The sequence below is a fragment of the Orcinus orca genome, chromosome 4, assembly GCF_937001465.1.
Source record: "Orcinus orca chromosome 4, mOrcOrc1.1, whole genome shotgun sequence".
NCBI classification, from domain to species: Eukaryota; Metazoa; Chordata; class Mammalia; order Artiodactyla; family Delphinidae; genus Orcinus; species Orcinus orca.
In genome coordinates, this window is record NC_064562.1 from 51400737 (window position 1) to 51415575 (window position 14839).

The 14839-nt window shown below is 38.4% G+C and overlaps 1 protein-coding gene across 1 annotated transcript in view; it reads left to right on the forward strand.

Moving 5' to 3' along the window:
• Positions 1 to 14839, forward strand: part of ADAMTS3 (ADAM metallopeptidase with thrombospondin type 1 motif 3) — a 301009-nt gene that overhangs the window by 22426 nt on the left and 263744 nt on the right. The gene's annotated exons all lie outside the window — the stretch shown is intronic.

Genomic DNA, 14839 nt, shown 5'->3' on the forward strand with positions numbered 1-14839 from the left:
GAACCCAAAGGAGTTATGATACCATATGTTTTTATCCAAGGCTGGTGGATTAATGGTTGTAAGCTTTATTTTGGGGTCTTGTACTGCCTCTTGATGTTCTGTGGGGTTTTAGAAGTCAGGATGGAAAACTGAATAGAGCATGTGTGGCAGGTCCAGATCTCCAAGTTGGACTCTGTCAGTTTAGGACCACACTGTCACATTTAGTTCTGGACCATGCCCTTGGGTTTGAAGACACAAGGAATCTCTCAAATTCCTCTCATTCCACACAAACGTTGAACAGGTCTGAATTAACTAAGTCATTGAATAAAACAATAGATAGTGCTTTCTAAAAAGACTAAGTTTAAAGTATTCACTAAGAGAGGTTGATTCAACACTACCAGGATATAAAAAGAAATAAATTATTAAAAAAAGGTACTGTTTTATAGTACTTCTAAGTAAAATATACTGAGTATTTAATTTAGTGTTATTTTTAAGTTTTACAGCATAAAAAGATTATGTATTTTTTATCTCCTTGGTTAAGATTGAAGCTTGAGCTAGAAGATTTGAAGCTTGAAAATCAGTTTAAGGAAGGCAAAAGGCAAGGAAATTATTTTAATGGGTTATCATAGTGATTTTTAAACCCGACTTAGCAATCAGTAATTTTCTTACTGTACATGTCAAATTATCTAGTTGTAGATACAGAAATCTGGGGCAATAGCAAGTTGCTGTAAGGAAGAGGAAAATAGATATGGAGTTTGAATGAACATTAATTATTAGGATTAATTTCTCATTTTTAAGATATGGTGTTAACTGTTGGCATCATGTGTATGTTGATATAGCGTGTGTGTGTGCGCGCGTGCACATCTCTACCAGTGTAAACCGCAAGTATTCATTTGTTCCATTCTTTGATCCATTGATTAATTAATTAATTAAAAGATATTTCTGGGAAGCCAGTTACAGGTCAAGCACTATTCCAAGCATTGTGAAATGGTGACAGGAATGATCCCAATTACCATCCTCATGGAGCTCAAAGATGTTAAATTTGCCACAGATGTTAAGTGCCAAAATATCTGGTATACATGTATGTGTGTGTTTATATTAGACATACATATTAGAATCATGTTTAACTTAAAAAACTGTGGTATAAGGAAGTATCTCCTGGAGAGATTTTATGAATGGGGACAGAATTTCAAACCAGACATAAGTGGCCCAGGCCTTGCACTTGATGCAGGAAGAGGGTGGTGTCTAGCCTACAGCAGGCAGTGCTGCCTATGTGGGTGTACAGAAACAGAAGCCTCTTCTAGAGTTTCCAGCTCATAGCAGCTATGGAGGAAGAGTAAAGATGACGGCAGGAAGAGAAGCACAGTTATAGAGAGCAGATCAATACATTAGAGTGATAACACCAGTGGCTACTTCATTAAGCTGGGGACAAGTTCTTAAAATTGCATTGGACAGGATAAGCTCCTTAGCAGACATGAAGTAGGAAGTAAAATTGATGGGAATATAAATAAATTTGGCTGATTAGCTGATTCCTAAACCTTTTTTGTTCCTTTAGCTTGCTGTGTAGGGATTTGGGTTTGACCTTCTTGAACTTAGGAAGGGAAGCAGAGACACTGAGATAACATAGATGCCTGAGGATTAACCTGATGGGCTATAAAGCCATTGCCCTGGGAAGCTCCGGGATTATAATCAAATCCAAGTTGTCCCAGTAGAAAGCACAGCCACTCCTGCCTTAAAAATACCAATGGGAACATCTCTGCCCAGAAACCATTAGGTTAAGTCCCCTGCTATGGAAAAGAATGCCAGTGAAGCCGTATCTGGATGGGTGCATTTTAGACTGGTGTAGATGGGGGTCCAGTGATCTGGTTTTCTACATGCGTCCTTTGATCTCTTGCTCATAGGGAGCAGCTACAGGTATTTATTTTTCACTGAGGTTGGAAAGTTCTTAGCGTGACCTTCTCCCTGAGTGAAACTCCTTACCTCTTTTTCGCTAATACTGCCTTGTGGCATACTGTGTATGTTTGAAATGGGCAGTGCTCTGAGACAGAATTAATTTGTATTAAACAGAATGCTTTAGTTTAAGTTAAAAAAGCAGTACTATGCAAAATGTGTCCATAGACTCAGGTTTGTGACAAGATAAATACGGAAGGTGAGACTATATAAAGAAATGTTTTTGACAGTTTGACAGAGTTATATTTGCGTTGGGCCTATTAATAATAATAAGAAAAGTTGGGGCTGGTGTTTTGTGCCTTGTTTTTTCATTTTATTTTTCTACTAATTAGTTTTCCTTGTATTTTACAAAATTATCAGTCCAAGACCAACTGGGGAGAAAGGAAACTGTTTATTCACCCCAGATAGTTTGAAAAGCAAGCAGTAATGCTTAGCTGTTTTTATCTCTCTAGACATTAGAAACTTGACTGAAAGAGTCAGTAGAGTCTGCTTATTCCAGGTAACTCTATGAAATGATCACAGGAAAGGTCCTTTAACATGGGCATTATTGAGGAGGACAGAAAAATGCCTTGAGTGATATATCCAGATCCGAGGTCTAGAATGTGATCTAGACATAGATATGCGTAATAACTAAAATATTATTCTGTGGGTTTCTGAAATCAACATCAAAGTGTTCTGCATGAACGAATTGACAATGATTTTCACCCAGTGTGGCAAAGAACAATATCTCTTCCCGTCTAGCATGACCTTTTCTGACTCTTTGCCAAGGTTACTTTTTTTTTTTTAACATCTTTATTGGAGTATAATTGCTTTACAATGGTGTGTTAGTTTCTGCTTTATAACAAAGTGAATCACAAGATTACGTTTTACGAGTGACAGCTAATTCTTCACCAGTTGCAGCGTTATGCCTGCTCTAGTCTACCCACTTATAGGTGAGAATTGTTACAATATTCAAACATGGAGTTGTTCTTGTTTTCTGACAGCATCCAATTTTTAAAAAGCCTGCTTCTCTAGACCCTCCTCCAAATTACCCAACCAAAGCCTAATCGTGTTAATAGGTTCTTTCTAAAGCTCTCTCACTGACATGCTCACAGGTCCCTTTGGTGTGTGTTCTGGCTCTGTGCAACATGTAATAAACCCAGCTTGTCAACTGCAGATGTGCTCCCAGTGGTCTGTGGCTGGAGGCTGTTGACATGCTTTGCCTCTCTGCTTCTGTGTCTCTGAGGTGAGAGTCCAGTGGTCAGGAGTCATGGTGATGGCCGGCGTTTCACACACTTCTGAGTGGGAAGACACTTCTGGCTGAGAATCCCAGCTGAAAATAGATTTTTTTAATTCCATAGAGCCCTGGCATTTGCCCTGTAACACGATTAAATCTCCCCTGTGTGTAGTGGCGGCTCACAGTCATACTTTGTGGTCTTCAGATTTGCCAAAATAAAGGGTTATTTGGTTAGTAGGCTTTATGTCATGTATTCATAACATAATGAAACTGGATTTTTCTAGACTTGCTAGAACAATATTGCTTTGTTAATTCCCCTGGATTGCATCAGAGGAAACTGGTTGGGAGTGGAAGAACTGAGTGATGATGGCTCTTTTGGGTTATCCAGCTCAGTGATTTCCTTGTGGGCTGACTTTATGATCAAGGGAGTTTATCTAGGACAGAAGTTTTCAAGATTTTTTAACATTTGGAATTCTTCCTCCAAATGAAATCACTAGGGGTTATCTAATAAAATAATATGTAAAATGGATAAACTCAGGAAAGGCCTGGTAAAAACACAGGTGGGAGATGCTCTTCCTCCTAGTTTCTCTTCCTCCTGCCTTGTTCTCACGCAAGAGCACTCTTAGGCCTCCTGAGGCATCTAGTGGGAAATCTTCACTGTTAGGGCAGGGGGTCTTGGAAGCTTGAAGTTAACAACTTGGGAACCATAAGCAGAACCTTTTTCTAAAATATCTGATAGTCACATCTGGTTAGTATTGGAGGTAACTTACCCTTTTTAGATTTGGAGTGTGCATGGCCAAACGAAGTCTTTGTGGACAACTGCAAACTTATAAAGAAAACAGCCTTAAGACTTCCCTGCCTCAAGACTTTTACTTTAGGATTTGGTCCCTTCAGAAACATGTCCTCGCTATGCCTATTTCAGTAAGTCCAGCTGCAGAAGCACTTTGTAAAAAGACTATTTTAAAAAGTATTATGAGCCAGTGTGCTTGGGATTGAGAACATTTGCCTAGTAATTATGAAAAATAGTGATACTAAAAATAGATACAAATCTGTAGCTATTTATAGTGGACTTAGGGTTTTCAAGGACTGATCTTTAGATGTTGACATTTGAACATCTGCTTTTATGAGGAGAACCTGATCTCTAAAGGCCAGGTGCCTCCAACCTTTTTCTCCCATGAAATGTGTCTATGGAAGGTGTCATGTGTTTATTGATGGGACAGAGTGAGATTTGCGTCTTCACTGTTTACATGCTGATTTAAGAGATCTTAGTAGGTCTGGGGAAAAAAGGACTGGAAACTTGTTTTACTTCTAGGCACCTACACCAGGCTGTTTTAGCAGTGCAGGATTAGAAGATTCTCAAAGCTCCTATATCCTTTAATTTCCATTAGTAGAAGGGAAAAAGTGGGTACCAGTCCACTAGCTTAACTACTTTGGGAGAAACAGTACCATAACAAGCCTCATTGCTTCTCCTGAGATTTGGTCAAGCCATGGCCCATGGGAGCTGACAGTATTAATCCTAGTTGTGAGTGGTACCTGCCTGTGCTGAATCTTGCTGGATCTGGGCTATTGGTTACATTTCCCACCGTGCCTCCTTTCTCAAATAGATAGGCAGCCAGTTTGTGCTTATCTGGGGTGAAGAAGGAAGGTTTGGCAAAGTCTTTGATCATTTTCACATTTTGCATCTAATTTGCATAAACCCCAAATCATACATATGTCAAGCCTTTTCCAAAGTTTTTGGCTATATTTCTCTTGTGTGATTTTGAAAATATTTCTTTTTAATAATTATTTTGTAATTAATTTAAACTATTCATGTTTATGAGTACCACTTGTTCAGTGTATGATTTGATTTACATCAATTTGATTATGATTTATTTCCCATTGTCTTCTCTATCTTTGATATAGTAAATTTCTAAATTAAGTTTAAAGATGAGCTAAAAATTGGGAAAAAGGTGAATGTGATATTACACATCTTTCTTTGTGTAGGAATGGAAAAACAAAATAAAAGGGGAGGGGAAGTTGGCCTAGGAAGTAATGCTTCCATTCTTCTCCATGCAGTGGCAACTAGGACTTCATTATAACTCGAATACAGATTTTTAAAGATACTCAAAAAAGGCTTTAAGAACTGTGAAAATAGTGCTGACCACATCTTTAATATCTTCTTCTCGGTAAATTATCATTAAAACAAGAACAAAAGCACAGCGAGATGTTGATATGATGCCTTTGTGCATAATCAGGCTTTGAGGTCATAGAGTTCTTGCAAAGTAAACCCAGCCTCAAGGTCCTCAACTGCAAAAACTGTTACTCCTGTGACAATCTTTGCTTCTAGGAATACTGATCAAGTTAATAAAGCTTTCTGAAGTGCTAGGATATGCAAAGTGCTAGACTGATTGCTGTGGGGAATACTGAGGTAAGCCAGGCATTATCCTTGTCTTCCAAGAGTACTGGAAATAAGGTATGCAAACGTAGAACCAAAGTACAAGGCCGAATAATGTTTTAAATGCTCTAAGACTAGGATAGATGACATGTGAGAGTCTGAATGGTGGAAAGAATATTTATGCTTGGAAAGATAGTAGAAGGCTTCCTGGAGAAAGCAATATTTGTGATACCAGACAATTGAAAAGATAACCATATATGTTAAAGTGATCACCAATGATGGGAGAGGTTGGGGTGGGTAGGAAGAGGAGCCTCTGAGGGAGGTGGGAGATATTTGTGACGGCCATAAAAATGAAGAGAGGGTGCGGTAAGTTGATTTCATGAACTTTATAATATATGTAATGAATATATGGGAGAGCCAAGGTAGTCTTGGTCAGTATTTAGCAGAATATAGGAGCAAATATAATACAAAAGGGAGAGAGAGAAAAGAAAAAGGATAAGACCTGGTGATGTTTATTAAGACCAAATTCACTGACCATGTAGTTGATATTGACAGGCTCGCATGCGCATTCAGGATGAGAGAAGGGCAAGGATTTGTATTCCTTGATTATGTTGCTTTTCTTCACAGAAGGGTTTTGCTGAAGTCATGGGCTTTTTCTCTGGAGTTTAGGGAGGTATTTTTCTCAGTAACTTTTTTCTAGAATTTGTTCCCAAAATTTTATCTGAGAGGGTTTGGAAGTTGATTTTGAAAAATCTGACTTCTTCTCCTATCATCTGGGTCCTTCAATCTTTCAAGTTTGGTGAATGTCGTGCCTTATTTAGTAAACCTCCTTCTATAGCTGTAATTCTTCCATCTGAAATGTTCTCCTTTCTTACTGTGTTTACTGTATGTTTCTATCCCCTACTTCTTCCTATTCTCTAAGGAGTATTTCTAATGTTGTTTTAGTGATTTTTGCTTACAGCATAAAGTGTAATTTGATCAAGTTTACTTAACTCTCATAAAACAAGACACACAAAATACGCTGTTAGTGAATGAGTCGATTTCGATATTAAATCCCATTTTATTTTATGTCATTTAACATATCTACTATATGTACGTGTGTGTATGGAAATACATATATGCATATATATGTTTATATACACACACACATAAGCATACACATATGCACACATATATATGAAAAACCATAGAAAAGGTAGAGAAAAATCAATGTTTCGTTAAATATTTTGATTCAAAGACTGTTGACAATATTTGTTGTTAGGTCTTTAGAGTTGATGGCAGAGCTGGAATGGCACTCAGGTCGACTGACAGCAAAGCACCTAGCAGTTCTGTTACCCCAGGTTACCTAAATATGCTCCTTACGATGTGGATGGTTGACAAGGAGGCATGACATGAATTAACTTGTATGTTTTTAATACTGTTAGGAATGTAGAGAGATTAATTAGAAATACAATTGAAAAGGGAGATTTTATCTTACGATTGTCAGCCTATCACAGTGAAATTGAAAAAATATTTAGAATAAAAAACTCAATTGTACTTTTTATTAAGGTTGGCAGACTTTGAATTCTCTATCTCTAAAATAAGAAATTTTAAACACTTGGTATTTTTTTCAAACATTTATTTTCAAAGGAGTTGATTAATTTTTGATCAGTATTAGACTACATTAAACATATCAAGAGATCATTGCTCTTATTGTAGTTGAATTGTCAGTCCTTTGATAAACAGGTTCAGATACTCCATAATTATAACAAATTTCTAAAAATTCTATTTTATTGATTGAAGAAATAAGGATATATGATTGCACTTAATGTCTAACTCCAGAGTCAGTAATATTTAAAAAAAAGAAGGGATATTATATAGCCTGAAGGGTTTTGAAAAGCATTGTCTAGATTGTTACAGCTTACTTTTATAAAATGTTTAGAAGATACCCAGTTTAGAGTTTTGTAGCGAGAATAATCAGTAAACACCAATGAAGAGAAATAGTGGCCAAGCTATTTAGAGTTATGATACTTTGGAAGAGTTCAGTTTGGTAAAATGCCATTGATGACAGAAGTCAAACTTTTGTAAAGTGGTTTAGGGAGATGGTTCATGTTGGGAGCGGGCATGGTATTGGTTTAGAATCAGACAAACCTGAACTCCACTTCTGGTTCTACTACCTACCAGCTTGTGACTTTAAACAAGTTGTTTAACCTTGTGGAAGTCTCTTTCCGTCAGTAAAGAGGAGAAAGTAATGCTTGTTATGTTGAGGGCTTACAGAATACTAATGCATCTTTCACACAGCCTGGCTCTGAGAAGTCGATGATTGTTACTACAATCCCTTTCTTTCTTTTTCCATTTATTATAATTATTTGTCCTTAATATTTTGTGATTAATAATAATGATGTTGATTTAGTTTGCAAAGTAAAAAAATGTGCTGCAGTTACCCAACTCAGCCTGTGACCTAACTTGTGGAAAATACAATCTTCTATGAAGAGAATACTTTGGTGAAAATCCTGTAATTTTCAGATGACCTTCTCCACTTGATGCAGGACTCGTTTAGCATCATCTTCTCTGAGGGATACTCTAATCTGTGTTCTCCTGAAGACCTCTAAGGATGGGAAACTCACTAATTTTCATCTTATTTATATATAGCTCTGCCATATAGAAAGTTCTTTCTTAGGTTCTACTTAGAAATATAAAGTGAAAATATCTTGTTCCATGTATTAGATTCTTCAGAGCTGACAAAGATATAGTGACTGTGATTGACCTCTTATTGTTGTTATTATTATAATACTTCAGTTTTATGCAATTGACCACTAATCATTCAGTGCATTACACAGCACACAACTTCTGCTTTAGGAAACATTTCCCTTTAGTGGTGTGATATAGCCCATACCCTCGCTGGAATGGCATTAATGAGGCATTAGTCATAATTTTAACATACTTCTTAGGCTTTTCATTTTGGTCAGATATTTTAAATTATGAACCTCAGAGTGAGACATTTTGGGGATAGTGATAAAGAGTTCTATGGCATTAGGTGGTATATACTGTTGTTCAGAGTCTTGTTTTCATATTTCTTTTATTTGGTGATAGTACTTAATATGCTATCTTATATCTGTTTTTGTTTCCAGTCTAGAGTCTTCCATGAAAAAAAAAAGGCTATAAGTCTATGGAGGCAACTGGGGGGGATGGAGATAAAGGTGGCATGGTGGGTCCCTAGCTCCAACTACCAGAAAATGCATTTTTGAACTTAAATGGCGTTATCAAAGTAGATTTTTAAGGTCTTTGTGAGTATTTTGATTAGCTGATAGGACTTTCCAACCCCAATTTAAAACACAGGAGATTTCTGGAAGGCCTTCTTCTGCCTGGTGATGTCCCTAAAAGTAGAAGATCTTTAGAGTGAGAGGACTGTGCTATTAGATACTTGGGTGTCGTATGAACATAGAGGGACCCAGTCTGAGCATGTAAGCCCAAGAGAAAAGGAAGAACAGCACTTAGTGAGAGATTCTGCAAACATTAGCAACCCAAACAGTGGGAAACGTTTTATTTAGCATTATCTGTGAAACATGATGCTTTTAACATAGTGATGGGAATCTTGCAGTAATACTTCTTTTGGGCTTACAGGATATTTGATCTTGCTTATAGGGTGCCAATATTTCATGCTTTCCTGCCTGGCTTCATATAGTGCTTTATTTTGCATACCTGGCTCTGAGGATGGTATTAACTGGCTGCCAGGACAAGAAGGCAGACCAAGCATAGTGATGTGGGTCCAGGTAAAATTAAGTCACTGTAAGATCTCTGTTTCTGTTTGGTCAGCTGCACGTCATTTTCACCTTTGGCTTCAACTGTGGTACCACACCAAGACTTAGCATAATGATGAGGGAAGTCTCTGAGCCTATTTACTGGCCTTAGCCATTAACCTAAAATTTTCAGGGAGAGGCCTTTTTTTATATGCTGTTCTTGGAAAAATTTTAGAAACTTGTTAACCTATGAGGATGTTATAGAATTTGAACTGTATCCATGAAACTACCTGGGTACTCTTCCCCATACTTAAAAATTAAGGGTTTGAATTAGATCAGTGATTCTTTTTGTTCTTCCTGTTGGATGTTATGTTTTGAAATACTTTGTAAACTGGTTAAAATATTTATTAAGTAATTAACAATTTTACCTATCTGTTAATGATCAAAAATATACAAAATTGCTGGTCAAAATTCCCAGTGAGTACAAATTATTCTCTCTCCGTACTGGTTGATGATCTTTTCACATGAAAAGCTTAAATTACTCGTAGACCTGTACCATTCTGTTCAGCCTTATGACACAGTGACAGTCATTCCCAGATCTTTGTTATTGCCTCCACTGGTTCCTAAGAGCCCAGAGATCTAAAATTAGGAAACTGTTGACTATAAGCTTCCTGCGATTCCTTCTAGAACTGATGTTCTGTGACTCTGTGACTAAGTTTGTATTCTATTTATCCTTAGGGACTGTGCATTCCTGGCCAAGGAAGAAATCAAAACGTCACACTGACCATTATTTATTAATCATGGTCTGGAGTGGAAATTGCATGTATGAGTGTTATTTTTGAGATATGGTTACTTTATAATAATGCTTTTTCTGTTTTTTAAAATTTATTTTTAATCCACTAACTACGAAAAAATCCTGTGTTCTAGAAAGCTCCAAAGAACCTAACTGCTATTACAGTTTTGGGCGATGTTATAGCTTGACTCCTAATGAAATGTGGAAATAATCAGAGTAGAGAGAAATCTATCTACCTACCTACCTACCTACTTACCTATCTCTCTGTCTACACACATATGTGTATATGTGTGTATATATGTATATATATACAGAGAGAAATATATTTATATTTTTATAAAATATTAAGAGCTTGGCTGTGTGACTTGGCTATGCTGTAGGGAGAGTACCGAGTTACCTCAACATAGGAATGTGTGCCAGCTCTATCGATGGAGCCATTTTCCTGGGAGAGTTCCTCATAGGTTGCATTTGAGGAGTAGGCGGCTTTTAGGAAGCTGTGAATCATTGTTCTCCACAAGGGGCCTCTAACCTTAGTGCACATCAGAATCTCCTGAGGGCTTGTTAAAACATAGCTTGCTCATAGCCACCTCAGAGTTTCTGATTTAGTTGGTCTGCGTAGGGACCTGAAAATTTATACTTCTAACCCATTCTCGGTTAGTGCCAGACACCGTAACTCAACTGTCTTGTTTCTTGTTTATGTGCAATGACACTGGATACTGGCTTTCCCCAGCTGACCTGCTTTCTCGGGTAAGGAATTTGAACTTTTTTCTTTGGTTTGTAATACCGTCTTGGCTCTTGCCCCCCTGCCCAGTCATCATCGCAGCCAGTCTGACTCAGCACCCATCAGTCCCAGATTGGATTAACTGTGTTCAACCACAACTTCCTCTCTTGGTCCCCTTGCCTGGAGGCTACATGTACATTGGAAGCACTGGTGAGCACCATCTCCCCAGGCCAAGTTCTGGCAGAATACAGAAACTGTGAACTTGGACAAACTACTTACTGTGTCTGATCCTTAGATTCCTCTTTTGATTCATGTAAAGATTTCCCAGGGGTAGGTAGAGCTTTGAAGTGTATCCTCATTTTAATTTATTCAGTAGCCAATAGTCACTACGAAGTGCTTGCAAGTTTCTAAAGTCACTTTGCTTTCAAGACTGGTGGTGGGGCGTCCCTGGTGGCGCAGTGGGTAAGAATCCACCTGCCAATGCAGGGGACACGGGTTCAAGCCCTGGTCCGGGAAGATCCCACATGCAACAGAGCAGCTAAGCCCGTGCGCCACAACTACTGAGCCTGTGCTTTAGAGCCCGTGTGCCGCAACTACTGAAGCCCGTGAGCCACAACTACTGAGCCCATGAGCCACAACTACTGAAGCCCGTGTGCCTAGAGCCCGTGCTCCGCAACAAGAGAAGCCACCGCACTGAGAAGCCCACGCACTGCAACAAAGAGTAGCCCCCTCTCGCCGCAACTAGGGAAAGCCTGTGTGCAGCAATGAAGACCTAACGCAGCCAAAAATAAATAAATAAATAAATAAATTTATAAAAAAATATATATTTAAAACAAAAAAAGAACTGGTGGTAGAACTGTGCCATGGGGCAACACGGAGACCTTGAGATCTTCAGTTGTCCTGTGTTTTAACAATCTGGGGCCATCACACTTTGTGGGCTCTCATGAGTCAACCTTGTATTCTGTCCATACACCAGCTCAGTGCTACACTGAGCTGTAGTTACACTCTCGACCTAGATGATCTCATGTGATTTTATGGCTTCAAATACCATCAAGCAGTAATGACTCTATGTGTCTGGCCCTGACCTCTCCTCTGAGCTCCAGATTTGTGTGTGTGTTCTGCTGCCCATTCAACTTCTCCACTTGGATGTCAGATAGCCATCTCAAATTTAACAGGGCTGAAGGTCATCCCTTGACAGCTACCCCTGCGTGACTTCCTCCACAGAGAAAAGTTTGGGCCCTAATTCTCAGGCCAAAAACCTAGACTTATGCTAGACTCCTCTTTTTCCTCATTTCTTTCATAAAATCCATCCATAAATCTTGAGGTTGTTTTATAAAATATGTTCTGAATCTACTTATGTAATCTCCAATGCTACAACTTTGATCTAAACCACTATCATCTCTTCCTTGGACACTACAGTGACCTCCTTTTTTTTTTTTTTTTTTTTTTTTTTTTCATTTTTGACCCTCTTCATCCTTCACGTAGAAGTTGAAGTGACGTTTCTAAATTCGACGAACTTTTCTCTGCTTAAAAGCCTTCAGTTGCTTCCCATTAAAATTCAAACATCTTACCATGACTTTTAAGACCCTTATGTCAGTAGTTCCAATAATCATTGTCTCATAATCACCTAAAGAGCTTTTAAAGAAAATATAGATGCCTAAACCCCAACCCCAGAGGTACAGATTCATTTGGTCTGGGGTAAGGCTCAGCATAAGTAGACTAAATGCTGCTCTAGATGATTCTAATATGCAGCTAGAGTTGAGAATCATTGTTCTTTCCAAGAGGCCTCTAACCTTAGTGGGCATGAGAATCCCATGGAGGGCTTGTTAAAACATAGATTTCTAGGTGCCACTTTGGGGTTTCTGATTCAGTGGGTCTGTAGAGGAGCCTGAAGATTTGCATTCCTAACAAGTTCCCAGGTGACGCTACATTTGGAAACCACTGTTTTACAAGATCTGGTCTTAGCATGTTCTCTGATGTCATTCCCTTGTTTACTACATTCAACCCCCTCTGGCATTCCTTTTGTCTTTCAAATCCAAATTTTTTCTGTCTCTGGCCTTTTGGAAATGTTGTTTCTTCAGCCATAACACTCTTTTCTAGATCTTTACCGGGTTTTTTTGTTGTTGTTTTTTTTGCGGTACGCGGGCCTCTCACTGTTGTGGCCTCTCCCGTTGCGGAGCACAGGCTCCAGACGCGCAGGCTCAGCGGCCACGGCTCATGGGCCCAGCCGCTCCGCGGCATGTGGGATCTTCCCGGACCGGGGCACGAACCCGTGTCCCCTGCATCGGCAGGCAGACTCTCAACCACTGCGCCACCAGGGAAGCCCTCTAGATCTTTAAATAGAGATTCCTACTCATCATTTGGGTGTTAACTTAAATTCCGTTTCCTCAAAAAAGAATTTTTGGCCATTCTAGCTAAAACAGAAACTTTAGTCGCTCTACACTATATTAGTGATTTTAATCTTATTTGTAGCCATTATTTGCATCTCAAACTTATCTTGAATTTATCTTTTACATTTATTTTTGGGGGACTCTCTCTGCTGAGGATAAGGATTCTTTCCCGTGGGTCTTTAACAGTGTTTGGCACACAGTGTGTGCTCAGCAGATCAATGCTGACAGACTGAATGGTGTGAATATTAGAATAGGGAATTGATTACCACTTTTTCAAGGTGAATTATAGACCTTTCTTGGATGTGTTCACATTTCCCAGTGCATAACTTTTGCAATTGAAGGGGGTGCTATGAACTTGAAAGTTTAAGGTTCCTAAGATTTCATATAAATCAGTTCTATCCTTCTGAATAGCGTTTTAATGCTGTGGTTTTCATAACTAAGTTTTTTTTTTCTTTTAGTTTTCTGTCTCCTCTTCTTTTGCATATGAACTATAGTGAAGGGGCAACATCATCTTGATCCAAGCCCACACTTGAGTTCAACACCATAGTAGAGGTATAGTGTGTCTCTTAAATTAATTTACTCCTGTTAAGCAAAGGAAGCAGATACAAGTCAGCATGGCAACGTGTTGCAAAAAAAAAAAAAAAAAATGGAATTAAAAAAAAGACATTATAAAAATGTTATACTTTGGACTAATTCCTTGGAAGAAAATAAACATATTGACTTTCTTGTCAAGGTTTTTACTACAGCAACCTGTGGTTCTTTCTGATCACTGATCACACATAAATTGTTTAATGCTTTTCCCCCCTGCTAAACTGTAAACTCCATGAGAGTTGGAGTTGTATCTGTAATGCTTACTCTTACATCCTCAAAACCAGGTACCATGCCTGATAATAGTAGGTGCACAGTAAACATGTGATGAGTTACTGAATAAATGAAGACACAGGACGTAAGTTCCATGTCAGTATACTATAATCTGCTCACTATCACCTTACAGGTTTTATGAACTTTTAATTGAAATGCTTCTGTGCAGAATTCCCCTCCATCCTTTCCCTTTGGTACCCAGAACCCTGCCTTGTAACCTTTCATTTCTTTCCGTGGTTTCTCCTTGAGGGAAGGTAAAAATTATTCTCAAGCCAAGTACAGAAAGCCACACTTCTTCAGTTTCTTGCATTGTTTGTCTTCTATTAGACAATAAGTGGTTTTTCCAACTTTTGTGTCTCTTGGTAACCCCTAGGAGGAGTCTTTTTATATTCCTGTGAGTGAATTTTCTCTTTCTGCTTCTTAGGAGGAGATAAATAGATTGATTAATATCTGAAGAGAACTTGGCTGAGTCATTTATTCCTTCATTCATTCAATGGCTACTATATACTTTCAGTGCTGGGAATGTAACAATGAACAAAAACAGGCATCATATTTGCCCCCATGGAGTTTAGATAAAGTGGGAAATACAGACTTTACTTTCTGTAAAGTCACCTGAGTAAAGATAAACTTGGCATAAATGCTATCAAGGAAAAGGGACATTGTTTTATGAAATAAGTAACAAAGTCATCTGACCTAGGCTAGGGATAGGGGAAAGTTTCCCTGAGGAAATGGTATTTGAGCTGAGTTTTTAAGGATAAATAAGAGTTCCCTAGATAAGGTGCTTGTTGAGCACATTTTAGGAAGTAAGGGGGCAAAGAGACCACAAGGTCAGATTA